The sequence below is a fragment of the Leopardus geoffroyi genome, chromosome C2 (assembly GCF_018350155.1).
Source record: "Leopardus geoffroyi isolate Oge1 chromosome C2, O.geoffroyi_Oge1_pat1.0, whole genome shotgun sequence".
In the NCBI taxonomy this organism is placed as follows: Eukaryota; Metazoa; Chordata; class Mammalia; order Carnivora; family Felidae; genus Leopardus; species Leopardus geoffroyi.
In genome coordinates, this window is record NC_059333.1 from 85,754,753 (window position 1) to 85,769,467 (window position 14,715).

The 14,715-nt window shown below is 36.5% G+C and overlaps 1 long non-coding RNA gene across 2 annotated transcripts in view; it reads left to right on the top strand.

The window, feature by feature from the left end:
• LOC123611206 overlaps positions 1-14,715 on the top strand; it is a 36,624-nt gene that overhangs the window by 19,860 nt on the left and 2,049 nt on the right. Inside the window, exon 3 of one of the 2 annotated variants that reach the window (XR_006718492.1) lies at positions 1,478-2,419. The exons of the other annotated variant lie outside the window; for it this stretch is intronic. This is a non-coding gene — a long non-coding RNA (uncharacterized LOC123611206). Of the gene's footprint in view, positions 1-1,477; positions 2,420-14,715 lie in introns of those variants that run through there. 2 annotated transcript variants of the gene reach the window in all.

A 14,715-nucleotide genomic window follows, 5' to 3' on the forward strand; every position in this document is an offset into this window, starting at 1 on the left:
CTTCCCAGCCCTTCCGTGAGAAGCTTTACCCACTGCCTGCTTAGCCCCTCCCTCCCATCAGTGGGGCGGGCAGCCAGACAACGTGCTGAAAGAGCTGGCTTTTTTTTTCTGCAGCTACTTAACAAGAGCAAAGTTTTAAGATTCATCTGATCAAAGGGGAGACTTATCAGAGGCATAATCTCTGATGATTTTGATGAATTCAGAAACATGTCATAGTTCAAATCACATATTTTAATTTGCACAACAAATGGTACTTTTAAAGTTCTGTAGTGTCAAAATAAAACATTGAACTTCTATTTCATGCTTCAAGAGGAAAGGGTAAGCATAGAGGTCAGCTTCCATGGCTTATCCTGCCTCTGCTAGCTAATTTCGCACAAATGTAACACTTGAACTGGGGAAATATTTTTTTGTGGGTGCTCATATTCTTGCTCCAATTTGTTCACAAAAGTACAATAAGCTCTTGAGATTGGCTTGTTAGAGTTTTAGTCACAGAGTAAGTGACCTTAAACATATAAGAAGCAATGTTTTCCCTGGATACTTTCAATGGGGCTGCCATACTAACTTTACTGGAAGCAACATGAATTGCTCTCAGACCTCTAAGTATCATTGACATTGATAAATCATCGGCAGAGAGACATGAACAAACGAATCAAATGCTCATCATCGCATTCAGGAAAGATAAACATTTTTACAACAAGGAATAATATATCAGGCAGCCTACTTATGTAATGCTGTGTTGCATAAAGATTTCTTGATGAGCCATACAAAACTATCCAGGTATAAATTGTGTGACTAATGCATGGAAGAGACAGCTTAATCATAAAAAAGCATGTGGCCAATGTACACTGTAGAAAACATAATATTCCATTCCCCTTTTGACAAAAAAAATCTATACAGTCATTAGAGTCAAGTGTAACTATTTGTTTCCCAACAGTACATTAATATTAATAAAATCTTCCATTTTCTATTGTGGAAATGTGATGAAATTATTATTGACTGCATCAAAGTGATGTTTAGAGAAAGTTCTTCAATAATATATAAGATATGTGGTTGTGTAGCAAAGTATTAGCTATACAAACATATGGAAAATGGCAATATTAGTTGTCTGATATTTCCTTAGGATTTACTAATTCACCAACCTAAACGAAGTCTGCTGCATTTACTTCATATTATCTTCTTTTATGATTTCACCTAGCTATAGATTTTAGAAGAAAACCAATTGCTATTTTTCTCCCTACATAATTCTTTACTTTTTGTTTCAAAGAAAGAACATGACTTATTTTTCTTTGGGAACGGTAATCACTGCAAGAAGCATCTGTCCTCTTTGTAAGTTGAGGAAAGAGGTGAAATTAATGGAAAGACAGATATTCTTTTTCCACCGACTGGTAAGAGTAGCAGCAATAGTCAGTGCTCCCTTTTCTCTCTGCCTTTTCTTTATCTGCCTTTGTGTACCAGCTTTCTCTTTATCCTTCTGTAGACCATCTGCGTGCCTACAAACATCTAGAGAGACATCAGCAGATCCCCGTAATGGCTACGACACTGCCTGGCCTTTCATCCCTGAACGAAAACTCCAAACTCTGCCAGGACTGCAAATCGTCTTCCTCACAAACACGAGCTACCTGAAAGTCTTACGATACATTTTGTATTCTCAGCGGCAAGTTATAGACCTACAGCAATTACTCGCATATGCATTTTTATGCATTTGTCTGAATGTTTATGACGGCATGTTCAATTATGTTCTACAAACACTAATTTTGAGGAATGCTAACAATTTTAGTACATTTGTTAAGCACCTAGTATGTGCTTTACATGAATTTTCTCATCGAATGCTCACAAGTGGTATTAGCATTATTTCCATTTTATGGATGAGGGAAGTGAGGATTTGAGAGGTGGCATGACGTGGCTAAGCAGTTGAACTGGAATTTGAATCCCACAGTCTGACTCTGGAGATTACACCCTTAAATGGTACAGCATAACTGTTAGGTAAAAAAGGATGTTGGGGTCAATGAATTTGGAAATACAGAGCTAAACTAAATTGAAAAACTTCTTTCTTGCACAATTTCTCAGTCAGTCATTGAGTCTCTAAGGTGAAATATAACACACAGTATTTCCTAAACTTACCAAACCCCATCGATCACTCAAGTGCTTGGAGCATGAGCGCCTCGTTTCAGATGCCAGTTTTGCCACTTGCTATGTTTGTAACCCTGAGCAAGTGATTTAACTTCTTATTAAGTTACTTAGTCACCAAAAGAAGATTGAACTATATTTAGCAAATTGTACCTACCAAGACAGAAGAATGGCCAACATGTCTCTGAGTAAATTTTCAGAAAGACTGGAAATGGGATTTTTCATTAATATTCAGGTTAGTGAATGAGAAATATTTAACCGGAGTGTCTTTTTTTTTTTTTTTTAGAACAGTTTAATTAACCAGTGTTTGACTTTTTCCTAAGACCTTTCTGATTTAAAGTTTTTCTATCTTTTAAAGTTTTTCAGGTATTTACATCAAAAAGGAGGTAATAATAATTACAATCATGTCCTAAATAATTAGTGCATTTTATAGTAATAATTTCTTTGGATGTTTGTATTATTTACTAGTTACTTTTTCATAATATTAAATATGGGCTTTTTAAGTGTGTGCATATATATGTACATATATATATATATACACACACACATATATATATACATATATGTCTATACACATAAAGGAGTAGGGCAGAGTTCACTAAACCTTATTGGTATTTTTTTCACAGTGCCACTAGGCCAAAGGAAATATTTAATAGTTTCATTTATTAATCAGTAAGGTTCCAAAGAACTTAATAAATATTTATGCTTTAACAACTTCGCAGCCTTTTCAAAAAATACTACACATAAATTAAAAGAAAAATATTTTTATTTTATTCTTTTTTTTTTTTTTAATTTTTTTTTTCAACGTTTATTTATTTTTGGGACAGAGAGACACAGAGCATGAACGGGGGAGGGGCAGAGAGAGAGAGGGAGACACAGAATCGGAAACAGGCTCCAGGCTCTGAGCCATCAGCCCAGAGCCCGACGCGGGGCTCGAACTCACGGACCGCGAGATCGTGACCTGGCTGAAGTCGGACGCTTAACCGACTGCGCCACCCAGGCGCCCCTATTTTATTCTTTTATACATTTTTATTTTTTTTTTTTAAGAGAGAGAGGGAAAGCACAAGTGGGGGAAGAGGGGCAGAGGGAGAAGGAGAGAGAGAATCTTAATCAGGCTCCATGACCAGCATGGAGCCTGACACGGGGCTTGATATGAAAGACTGTGAGATCATGACCTGGGCCAATATTAAGAGTCAGTGCTCAACTGACTGAGCCACCCAGGCACCCCTATTTTTATTTTATTCTTGAATAATCACAATTACTTCCTAATGGGACATGTGCACCTGTTCGCTGCTATAAAACTCCTCAATCTTTGGAATCAGATTGGTTCCCATCTTTCCTATTTTCTGTTCCACATTGATTTTAGTATGGTACTTGCTTTTTATCAAAGCAAGCACAGAAAACTCTGCTTTGCAAAGACATGAGGTTGCCAAATGGGAAGCAGAACAATCTAATGTTGAAGCTACGGACCTAGAGCTGGTAGTTTGCACTGTGTCTGTATTTCCTCCACAAGTAGAAAATATCCTACAGTACTCTCTGTGAGTTCACTAGGGCACTCTGAGATACTGTAGTGCATAGTTTGGGAATTATGGTATTAGAGTACTATATATGATACCCTATCTTTTAATATAAAAGTATTTAAGTATTTAAAGTGTATTTTATATGCATCTGTGTATGTGCGTGAGAGAGAAACCCTGTTATTTAAAAATCAAACTGACTGTAGCCTTTTCCGTTTTTGAAGAAAGGTGGCTTAATTCATATGAGGAGAGCAAAACATCTTTATGCTATTCTTTTCCCTTTTTAGTGGAGGGAAGAAGGAAGGGTGAGACCCAGTAGAAGAATGAGTCTGTTGATATGCAATGGGACACCAGAACCTAGTTTAAAATAGACTAAAAAGAACTGAACTGCTCTGCATAACAAAGCAAGCAGTGGAGTGAAAGTAAGAGGGGGATACACAACATGATAGGAAACAAGATCTCCAATCAGTACAAATGGCTGAGCAGATTTTTTAAGAATAGTGAAATCTGATATTCTACTTTGTTATGTTACTGGGTTATAAACCCAAATCATCTCCTCAAAGTTTCAGTGTAGTTTGCTCCATACACATGCCTTATGTGAGTGGGTTTTTTGGTGAAAATCAAAGAGGGCTGAGGTTTACCCATGGATCAGCCCAGAAGAGACACTAGGAAGTGGTGATGTATGCGTGACATTGAGAACTCTGTGGGGATAGGCTTTCAATGTCAGAAGTGACCATAACAACCCAGTCCCCAGGAATACCCAGAAAGCTTGGGTAGGAGGATGGGAGGCTTGACAAGAGATGTTGAGAGGCTCACTTAAGGTTTGGTAGATCATGAGACACTGAGCAAGGGCCACAGCCTGAGGATAGAGGGAATAAGTCATTAACGTAGAAACTGTTGATTGAGTAGGAAGAGCTGAGATTGGAGACTATCTTTGGTGAGTCAAGAGACTCAGTTCCCATTGGAGGGCCAGCACAAATGTGTCATCTAGATCCATAGGCAGAAGTGGCATAAATCATGACATAAAAAAACAGAACTGTTCAGGCTAGAAGCAAAGATTTTATACCAGATACTTGACAGAATCAGAGTGATTCCTTCCTTTTACCCAGCCTAATTTTGGTCCTGCTAGATAAAAAATGATGCAGAAGTTTCACTACTACAAGAGACCCAGACATGAGGCAAAGAGTTGTTTTACAATAGTTTTTCTCCACTCAAGACATTATAATATCCAAAATCCTTCCAGGATTAAAACAACTCAAAAACTAGGAAGTGAAGGGAACTTCCTCAACATGACAAAGGGCATTAATGAAAGCACCAATGGCCAATATATTCAGTGGTAAAAGACTAAAACTTTTCTCCCTAAAGATATGAACAAGATAAGAATGCCCTGCTATTCAACACTGTATTAGGAAATTCTAACCAGAGAAATTATACAAGAAAAAAGAAACTCAAAGAGGGAAAATAAAATAAAACTATCTCCATTGACAGATGACACGATCCTACGTATAGAAAATCCCAAAAAATACAAAAGAAAACTACTACAGCTAATAAACAAGTTTGACAAAGTTGTAGAATATAAGATCAACCAACAAAATTAGTTGTTTATATATGGCAAAAATGAACAATCTGAAAAGAAAATTAAGGAGGCAATTCCATTTACAATAGTACCTAAAAGAATAAAAGACCTAGCAATAAATTTAACCAAGAAGGTAAAAGACTTCTACACTGAAAACTACAAAACATTGCTGGAAGAAATTAAAGATGTAAATAAATGGAAAGACATCTCATGTTCATGGATAAAAAGCCTTAAAATTGTTAAGATGTCAATACTATTCAAAACTATTTATAGATTCAATGCAATTTGCATAGAAATTCTAACAGCCTTTTTTCCCCCAGAAATGGGAAAGCCAATTCTCAAATTCATATAGAATTGCAAGGGACCCAGAATAGCAAAAACAACCTGGAAAAATAAGAACAAAGTTGGAGGACTCACACAAAATAAGTTTGAACTCTCATATGCTGCTGGTAAGAATGTAAAGTGGTATAGTGGCTATGGAAACCAGTTTAGAGGGTCCTCAAAAAGATAAAGCACATTATACAGCAATTCCGCTCCAAACAGTATTCACATACTTGTATGCACTGCAGTATTATTCACAATAGCCAAAGAGTTGAAACAACCCAAGTGTCCATCAACAGATGAAAGGATAAACAAAATATGGTACATACATTCAATGGAATATTATTTGATCATAAAGAGGAATAAAATTCTGATATATACTACAACATGGATGAACCTTGAACACATTATGCTTGGTGAAATAAACTAGACACAAAAGTATAAATATTGTATGATTCCACTTATATGAAATATCTAGAATAGGCAAATTTGTAGAGACAGGAAGTAGAATAGAAGTTACCAAGGACTAGGCGGGAAAGAGGAGAAACTAGGGAGTTAATGCTTAACAGGTAGAGTTTCTATTTAGGGTAATGAAAAAGTTTTGGAAATAGATAGTAGTGATGGTTATACAACATTGTGAATGTAATTAATGCTGATGAATTACATAGTCCATCAACGGGATGAATGGATAAAAAAGATGTGGTGTTGGGGCGCCTGGGTGGCGCAGTCGGTTAAGCGTCCGACTTCAGCCAGGTCACGATCTCGCGGTCCGTGAGTTCGAGCCCCGCGTCGGGCTCTGGGCTGATGGCTCAGAGCCTGGAGCCTGTTTCCGATTCTGTGTCTCCCTCTCTCTCTGCCCCTCCCCCGTTCATGCTCTGTCTCTCTCTGTCCCAAAAAAAAAAAAAAAAAAAAAGATGTGGTGTATATACACAATGGAATAGTACTTGGAGATGAAAAAGAATGAAATCTTGCCATTTGCAACAACGTGGATGGAACTGGAGGGTATTATGCTAAGTGAAATAAGTCAGAGAAAGACAGATATCATATGATTTCACTCATATGTGGAATTTGAGGAACTTAACAGAAGACCACAGAGGAAGGGAAGGAAAAATAAGATACCATCAGAGAGAGAGGCAAACCATAAGAGACTCTTTAAAAAAAATTTTTTTTAATGTTTATTTTTCAGAGACAGAGAGAGAGAAATAGAGCATGAGTGGGGGAGAGGCAGAGAGAGAGGGAGACACAGAATCTGAAGCAAGCTCCAGCCCTGAGCTGTCAGCACACAGGCTGACATGGGGTTCGAACTCATGAACTGTGAGATCATGATCTGAGCTGAAGTTGGACGCTTAACCAACTAAGCCTGCCAGGCACCCCAAACTATAAGAGACTCTTAAATACAGAGATCAAACTGAGGGTTGACAGGGATGGGGTAAATGGGTGATGGCCATTGAGGAGGGCACTTGTTGGGATTAGCACTGGGTTTTGTATTTCAGTGATGAATCATGGAAATCTACTCTTGAAGCCAAGACTACACTGTATAACTTGACATTTAAAAAAAATTTAAAATTGCAAATTTTATGTTATATAGATCTTACCACAATAAAAAAGGTAAAAAAATTGGGCAGTATTATTTAGGGGAGCTGAGGGAACAGGTTAAGTATCAGAAAAATTAATCTGTGTTTTAAGGGTGTTAGAATTCTTAAGATGGGAAAATCTGAATAAATCAGTCAAAAAACTCGTTAGTGTATACAATTCAGACATTGGATAACAGTTTCAGGTCCCTATTTTCTTCTTTTGCCTAAGTCTAAGTATATGTATATTCTCTAAATTGTAAATAAACTGGATATTTGCTTCAAAGACATGTGGAGGCACTCTGGCAATTTTTGATTGACAATAATGACATCCATTGTTTCATTGGAGGAACTAATTGGACAAATCACACTTAGTTCTTTGGTTGTGACATTAAACAGAAAATGGGGAAACTTTTGGACAAATACTTCCCACAAAAAAGTTGCAAGCATTGTCCTTCCCATGAATTCAATATTGTTACATTTTTCTTTTTGAGGGATGTGAATATGGAAATTACTATGACTCCTTGAAAATACTATCCATCATCGTATATTGTTTTCCTTATTTTTGCCTCAAGAGGCTCTATAAAAGAGTGTTTGATCAAGGATTCCTTAAAACAGATTGTGATGTAGATCTGGTTATCTGGGACCTAGGAGTTGAAATAAAGGACTTTGGGGCCACAAAACAGGATGTAGGTGGTGCCAGGGTGGGCTCTGTAGGAGGGAGCTGGACCAAGTAGGTGAGATCCAGCTACTGGGTGCCAGAGCAGTGGGTCATCTGCTGGGGGAGGTGGGGTGATGATTATCAAAGCCGACGTGAATAGTGAGTCGATCTCTTGTTATCTATTGGAAATCCTGCATAAGGAATGAGATAGATTTAAATAAATGAGTAATAAATAATTCATGCTTCCTGCTTGGGGTTGAACATAAAGCTAAACCTACCGGTGGGGGCAAGAAGGCAGCCTGGACTAAAGGAACATGGTATAGGAAGAACCACATTCTTATGCATGTGAAAACATATTGTCAGCATTATGAAGCACTAAACAAACCTTAGGGTTCTGGCTAGTCATGGATGTGACATTTAAGACCTATTCCTCAGTAGAAGGTTCTGGTCATTCTGAGAGCCCTGATGGTGAAGCAACCTCATTTGTCATTATACCACGGCAAAATGACGAGAATTAGGGTCTAAAGAGGAAAAACAAAAGTTCAAATGGTCATGTTTTTAAGCTAGAAAAAAGGAAATCTCTCTGGTTTTAATCACAAATTTTAGACTTTTTAAAAATGGGCTTATCATTTGAAGTCTTCGGGAAAAACCTCTACAAAAATAAAGAATGTGTCTTGTATAGCATACCCCCAAATAGATATGGAGTTGTCCTCATAAAGAAGGATATTTGGTGCAAGTGCTTATTTGCTGTAGCAGTCAAGAGCTAATATTGAGAATTTATCATATGCTAGAAGGTGTCCTAGGTACTCCAAGTGTGTCAAGTTATGTAATGCTCACAATAACTTTGTCTTCACTAGGTACTACCATTTTGCCCACCCTAGAGATAAAGAAATTGAAACCAGGAGAGGTCAAGTAATTTGCCCAAGGGTCCACAGCAAATCCCAGAGTTTAAATGCCAGCAGTCTGGTCCAAAACCCACTCTCCAAACCACTGCATTATTCTCCCTTTCACAACTAAAGAGAAAGGTCTCTCTTGGTGAAGAGAAGTGGTGCCAAATCATTGTCTCCAAAACATGACCCAAAAGACAATGGCCCCTCAACATGTTTCATGGCCAAACAAGGGTTCACTGGTGAAATGCTGAACATTATATTTCCTTCTTCCTTACACCCACTGCAGTCTCTAATAAATTTTGTCATTAATACATCTTTTTATCATTTGTCTCACCCAGCACAGGATCTTTACTTGTATAATATCTTATTACTCTTACTCAGAATCAGTACTTTATAAATTGTATGTGGGGAAGTGTTGCATTAAAATATAAAAATGCTGCTCTAATAACTGGTCATGTTACAAAAATAACCATTGCTAATTGTTTCTTTGACTAATGTAAACTTGGAATCTTACTTTTGAGAAATCATATGAAGTTAGCAAGGCAAACTAGATTTGGTGAATGGGCCTTAAAGTTAAAACCTTACGTGTGCCTCAGTCAGAGAAATACTATTCAAATGAAATTTTTCTTTTTCCCAGGTTATAGAGATATGTTTTCTATCTTCTTTGACTTTATTTTACTTTCCCTATATTATTTTGGTCCTATGCTAGTCTATATTGGCTTTGGCCACTTTAATTCAGGACCCCTTTACTGTTTACAGATTATTTTTGGACTGTGGTAATGAAATCTCTCAAAATTCACTTAAAGGAGCATAAATTCACCAAATGATCTTCATGAAAGTTTGCTCTTTCTAACACAAAAAAAATATAAGTGACTTGTCTTATTAAAACTGTGTAGTGAGTCTGTGCTCTATGACATGCTATCATGATGGAAGAGAGAGGGGTTAGCGTTTTCCTTTTTAGCTAAAAGAGTAATATCTGAATTGGTTGTTGAGTTGAAATGTATTTCTCCAAATGGCCAGAAACATAAGCATTATGAAACCCTCCATCCTCTGTACGACTCCCACCCCCATAGCCTTCTGTCTATTTTGTCAGAATTTGTCTTCTTAAATCTGCTTTATTCTGCATGTGCAGTCTTTACATTGCTTTCCATATGACTAATCTTACTGTTGGATAACACATGATAGTTTCTTTCTTAATTATGCAATATTATCTCTCCACCAATGTTCTGACAGCTTTATTACTGCCAAAATCTATATTTCTTTTCAGAAATGAATTTAAGAGACACAAGTTCCAGGAGTGAGTATAAAAAGAGGATAGATCCCAAAGCTACAGAAATAAATCAGTGCATTTTTTTTGTTTGTTTTGAGATGGTGGAAATTTTCAGGACCATGCATGCCTCCATATTTCTTTAAAGTAATATGTTCACTTACATGCACAGAGTCGTGCCCTGTCATAGCCCCAGTTGGGATTTCTACGAAGCAGTTATATGTCATGTGTCCACATGCATGTACATAGGTGCTTACATGTTTATAAAATGCAATAATTTTTAAAGGTAAATCAGTGATACCTATCACCCATAAATCCACCAACAGAAAACAACTACTATTAATAGTTTGGTGACTTTCCTTTCAATTATTTCTACCATGCCTTTGTCAGCATTGGATATAGCATTAAACTTCTTGTTGCTATTGTTAACTTCACAAATTAAAACATTTCCCCCCTTAAATTCCCATTTCTTCAGTTATTATGTAGCCTGAGCATTTCTCATAACCAAGTTACTAGCTCTATTTCTTTTTTTATAACCTTTTTCCATATATTTTTGCATGTTAACTTGTTAATACTGTTTTTTTTTTAAGACAGACTGTATTTGAATCTTGGTTCCACCATTTATGTGAAAATTAGGCAACTTGTTTAAGCTTTTTGCATCTTTGGCTTCTCATCTATGAAGTGAGGTTAATAACATTCACTTTCTAGTGTTCTTGTACATATTAAATGAGTCAATATATATAAAGCACTGTCTAGCTATGGCAGATGCAATATTATGGGTTCACTACCCATTTCATTTTCCTTGCCATGGAGGTAAACTACATTTCCCTGTTCCCCTAGAATCTAGGTGAGGTCACAAGACTACATTTCACCAATGGAATGTAACAGAAGTGATATGTCAGTTGTAGGTTGGGGCAGGTAAAAGTCCTCTCTATTCCATTCAAAATATAGAAGAGACTTTGAGGTGACAAAGTTGCAGGTTGGAAAGAAGGTGTCTCCTTGAATCATCACTTAGAGAAAAGCCACAAGGAAGAGCCATATGACCCATATCAGATTCCACTGCTATCTATTAGATTCTTTTTTTATTAAGCTGCTGTGGGGGTTTAGGGGTTTACTGATTGTAGTAGTTAGAGGGATTTACCCTGCATTACATTTGTATGGGGGAAAAACACTTAAGGAATGGAAGCTATTCTTCTTCTTCTTCTTCTTCTTCTTCTTCTTCTTCTTCTTCACAATGAAAAGGAATGGCCAATGTCAACTTTAGACTTGAATCATACTTAATATTAACTGACCAAAAGAACTAAAACAATTTTATTCTGACTCTGAAAACTTTTCTCCTTACCCCACTTTAAAAAAAGTAAACTCTGAATATCCTCAGAAGACTGTGTTTACAAGAAGTGTGAAGAAGCACAGAATTTTAGATTTTACTATAATTAGCTAAATTTCTTTAAGATCTCCACCTATCCTGAACTCCTTAAAACCACTGGCTCTTATTCATCTGAATGATTGCTTTTATGAAATGGAAATGAGTACAATACATTGGTAGACAGTACTAATTAGTACAGTTTGATCATTACTCATAAATCTGCTTGGACATAACTTTGGGTATTTATAAACTAACGAATTTAAATGCATGGACATGCATCCTGTTAAAGTAATTTGTTCACAGACACTGAATAGATATAAAATGTCTAAAATAATACTAGGTAGAACAATTTAACTTCATTCAAACCCCCCACCCCCACATACTCCATGTATATTCTGGAAATAAGAATTTCTAAGTGCTCTGATATTGAACTATTTTATTACTCTTTTTAAAAGTTTTACATTAGAAATCCATCCATTGGCTAATGTTTTGCGACTCTGATAGTACCCAGATGAGTGAATGGAAGGAGTCAAAGGGTAAAGGAAAGTGCTAGAATGGTTCTTCTTGGTTGAATTGTGTTTTTTTGGTGAGCTCTGGGAGATTCTCCCACTTTTTCCTTCAACCTCCAGTTCCTTCCCTTCTCATCTCTTCTACTTTTTTTTTCTTTCCCAGATTTTTCAAAAAGAAAAAATGACCCAAAGGTCTTTCTTATATACTTAGGTGACAGGAGGCTAAAATCTTTATTGTTCCCTTTCCCTGATTTCCTCAAGTACTGTCATGACTAATTATGAAAATGGGAGTGAGGAGGATCTCTTGTCAGCAAACGAAGCATACTTGAGATCAATGTGTTTCCCAATACACAAAAAGGCACCCCAACCTTAACTTAAAACACCAAGCATACGTACTAGGCACAATTCCTAAAATGGGTAATTGCATCTCCATATTAATGTCTCATTTGACCATCAGAGCAGCCTTCCTTGTGAGACTGGAATAAAATAATATTATCTTCCTTTTATTGAAGAGAATACATGTTCAAATATGATAATATTGGTAAGAGCCCATGTGTAATGCTTAAACCTGTCTCCTGACTCTACCATGCTAATCGTCAGATACACCAAAAAATATGGAGAATGTATGATGGCCAGGTGCCACTTAAATGCTGTGTGACTTTGGGCAAGTTACTGAATCTTTCTGTTTCCTCATCTTTAAAGTGGGGATAATACCAACTTTATAGGCTTGTCAGAGGATTGACTTAACTTTAATAGAGTCCTGAGAACAGAGCGTATCCAGCATGTATTCAGCAAGTATAAGCTGATATAAAACATAATGTGGTAATTATTACTAGTATTTCAAATTAGTAAGTGGAAGAATTTGGTTTTTAAAATAAGGTGTAACTCCATCCACATCTAGTGCTTTTTTAATCATAGAACACTTGTCTTAGATCACCTCACTATTCCTCAGAAGTCAACTAGGTGTAATATAGCACCACAGAAACACACAATTGAATAAAATTAGTAACATGTATTAAATAAATATGATTGATTTAGTACTCCAATGCTAAATAGCTACTTAAAATTATAAGCATTACTAAAGTACACAGTATTTTTATTCATCATAAATAATTTATATGCAGCAAAATTCATCCTCTTAAACTGTACAGTTCTGAGTTTTGACAAGCACATACGGTTGTGTAACTACTATCCTAACCAAGGCATAGAACAGTTTTTAGAGTTTATTTTTGAGTAAAAATTTATGTGAATATTCTATAAGGAATTTTTCTAACATTAGAAGCCAATAGAAGCATATTTCCTTGATTCAGGGACTTCAAAGTTACTTGAAAATTGGATAATAATTCTCAGTCATTTGTACACTGATTCAAGAAGTATTTACTGACTTCTTCCTATATGCATAGCATTGTGCTGTTATCTATGAAGATGAGGAGAAAATATAACAGTTTTCTTTAGTATTTCTACCTCGGTGCTAATAGATTAATCAAGAGAGGGAAATAATACAGATTTTCCTACATTCATTCTTAAAAGAGGGCATGAAAAGTGTCAGTACCTCTCTAATTAGCATGTATTAAAAAATTATAACTCCTCCCCCAATAAAATCTACAACTCAGTTTAATTCCTCAGTTTAATATTTGTGGTAGACAACCTATCATTGGGTGGACATAATCCTTATCCTCAAGCAGTCTGTAGTAGGGTACAGCAGATAATTACAATACAAGGCAGAAATCAATCAAAGGTATAAAATTATATGTATTAAGAGACACGTGGGGGAATATTGAGGTGGGAGAATCAATAACAGCTTTATAAAAGGGGTAGTATTTAAGCAGGGTCTTTAAAAAGAGGTAAAATTTCAACAAGTGCTATTCATAGAGAGAGGAGAAAAGCTTGGTATGCTATAAAGCTGCTGCATTGTCCAATATGGTAGCCACTACTCATGTGTGGTTATTTAAATTTCAATGAAAATAAAAATAAAAATAAAAATACAGCTCCTCAGTCACACTAGTCACATTTCAAATACTTAATAGCCACATGCAACTGGTGGCTACTGTATTGGACAGGATAGAGTAGAACATTTCCATCATAACAGAAAGTTCTATTGGATAGTGTTTCTATAGAAGCAATGACAATGAAAGGTCAGAAGGTGGGAACAATGAATTACCCAAATCTCTGTTCAAGCCTTTGAACAAAATACCAGAAATAATGGTATATCCATGTTTTTCCTCCCCAAATATAAATTGGAAATATAAGCCTATGTAAAGATCAATGACTCATTTGTTTCACTGGCTGCTCTGGTTCAATAATCATGCTGAGTTCATACTATAAATCAATAATGAAGACATAAGACTTAACAGGCCTATCTAATTGCTCCATCTATCTGAGCATGCAGATCATAGTGGCTGAAAGCCAGGTCCTAGGGCCCAGCCAAGTGTGGGTGCTGCTGTTTTTTCTGGCAGATTCCTGTTAGCTCACTGGGTCCAAGCTGAATGGCTTGGGCCTGTCATAGTTGCAGTCCCCTAAGAACATGCTCATTGTTAAATCATTTGCTTCTTTTTTTTGGAAGTAGTGACAGTATCCATTGCAAACCTAAAGGCAGGTAGAGGTATGAGGAAGCTATAACTCAGAGAAACAAATTCTGCCACATGAATATGGATGAAATGGGCGATGTGTGACTGCAGTCATTGATAAACTTGTAAAGCCGCAGACTTCAGCCTTTTGGTAAGAGCTGTTGTCTGCTGTGTCTGAAGTGTGGTTTGGCTAAACCACACAAGGTTGTAGTGCTGTTTTCATAAAACCAGTCATGTCATCACTTCCCTGGGGTCCAAATGGATGGTGTGTAGGACCAGAAAACCATGTATCATGGCTTTATTCTTTATCCATGAGTGTCCAAAATGTGTGCCTTCATTGGTT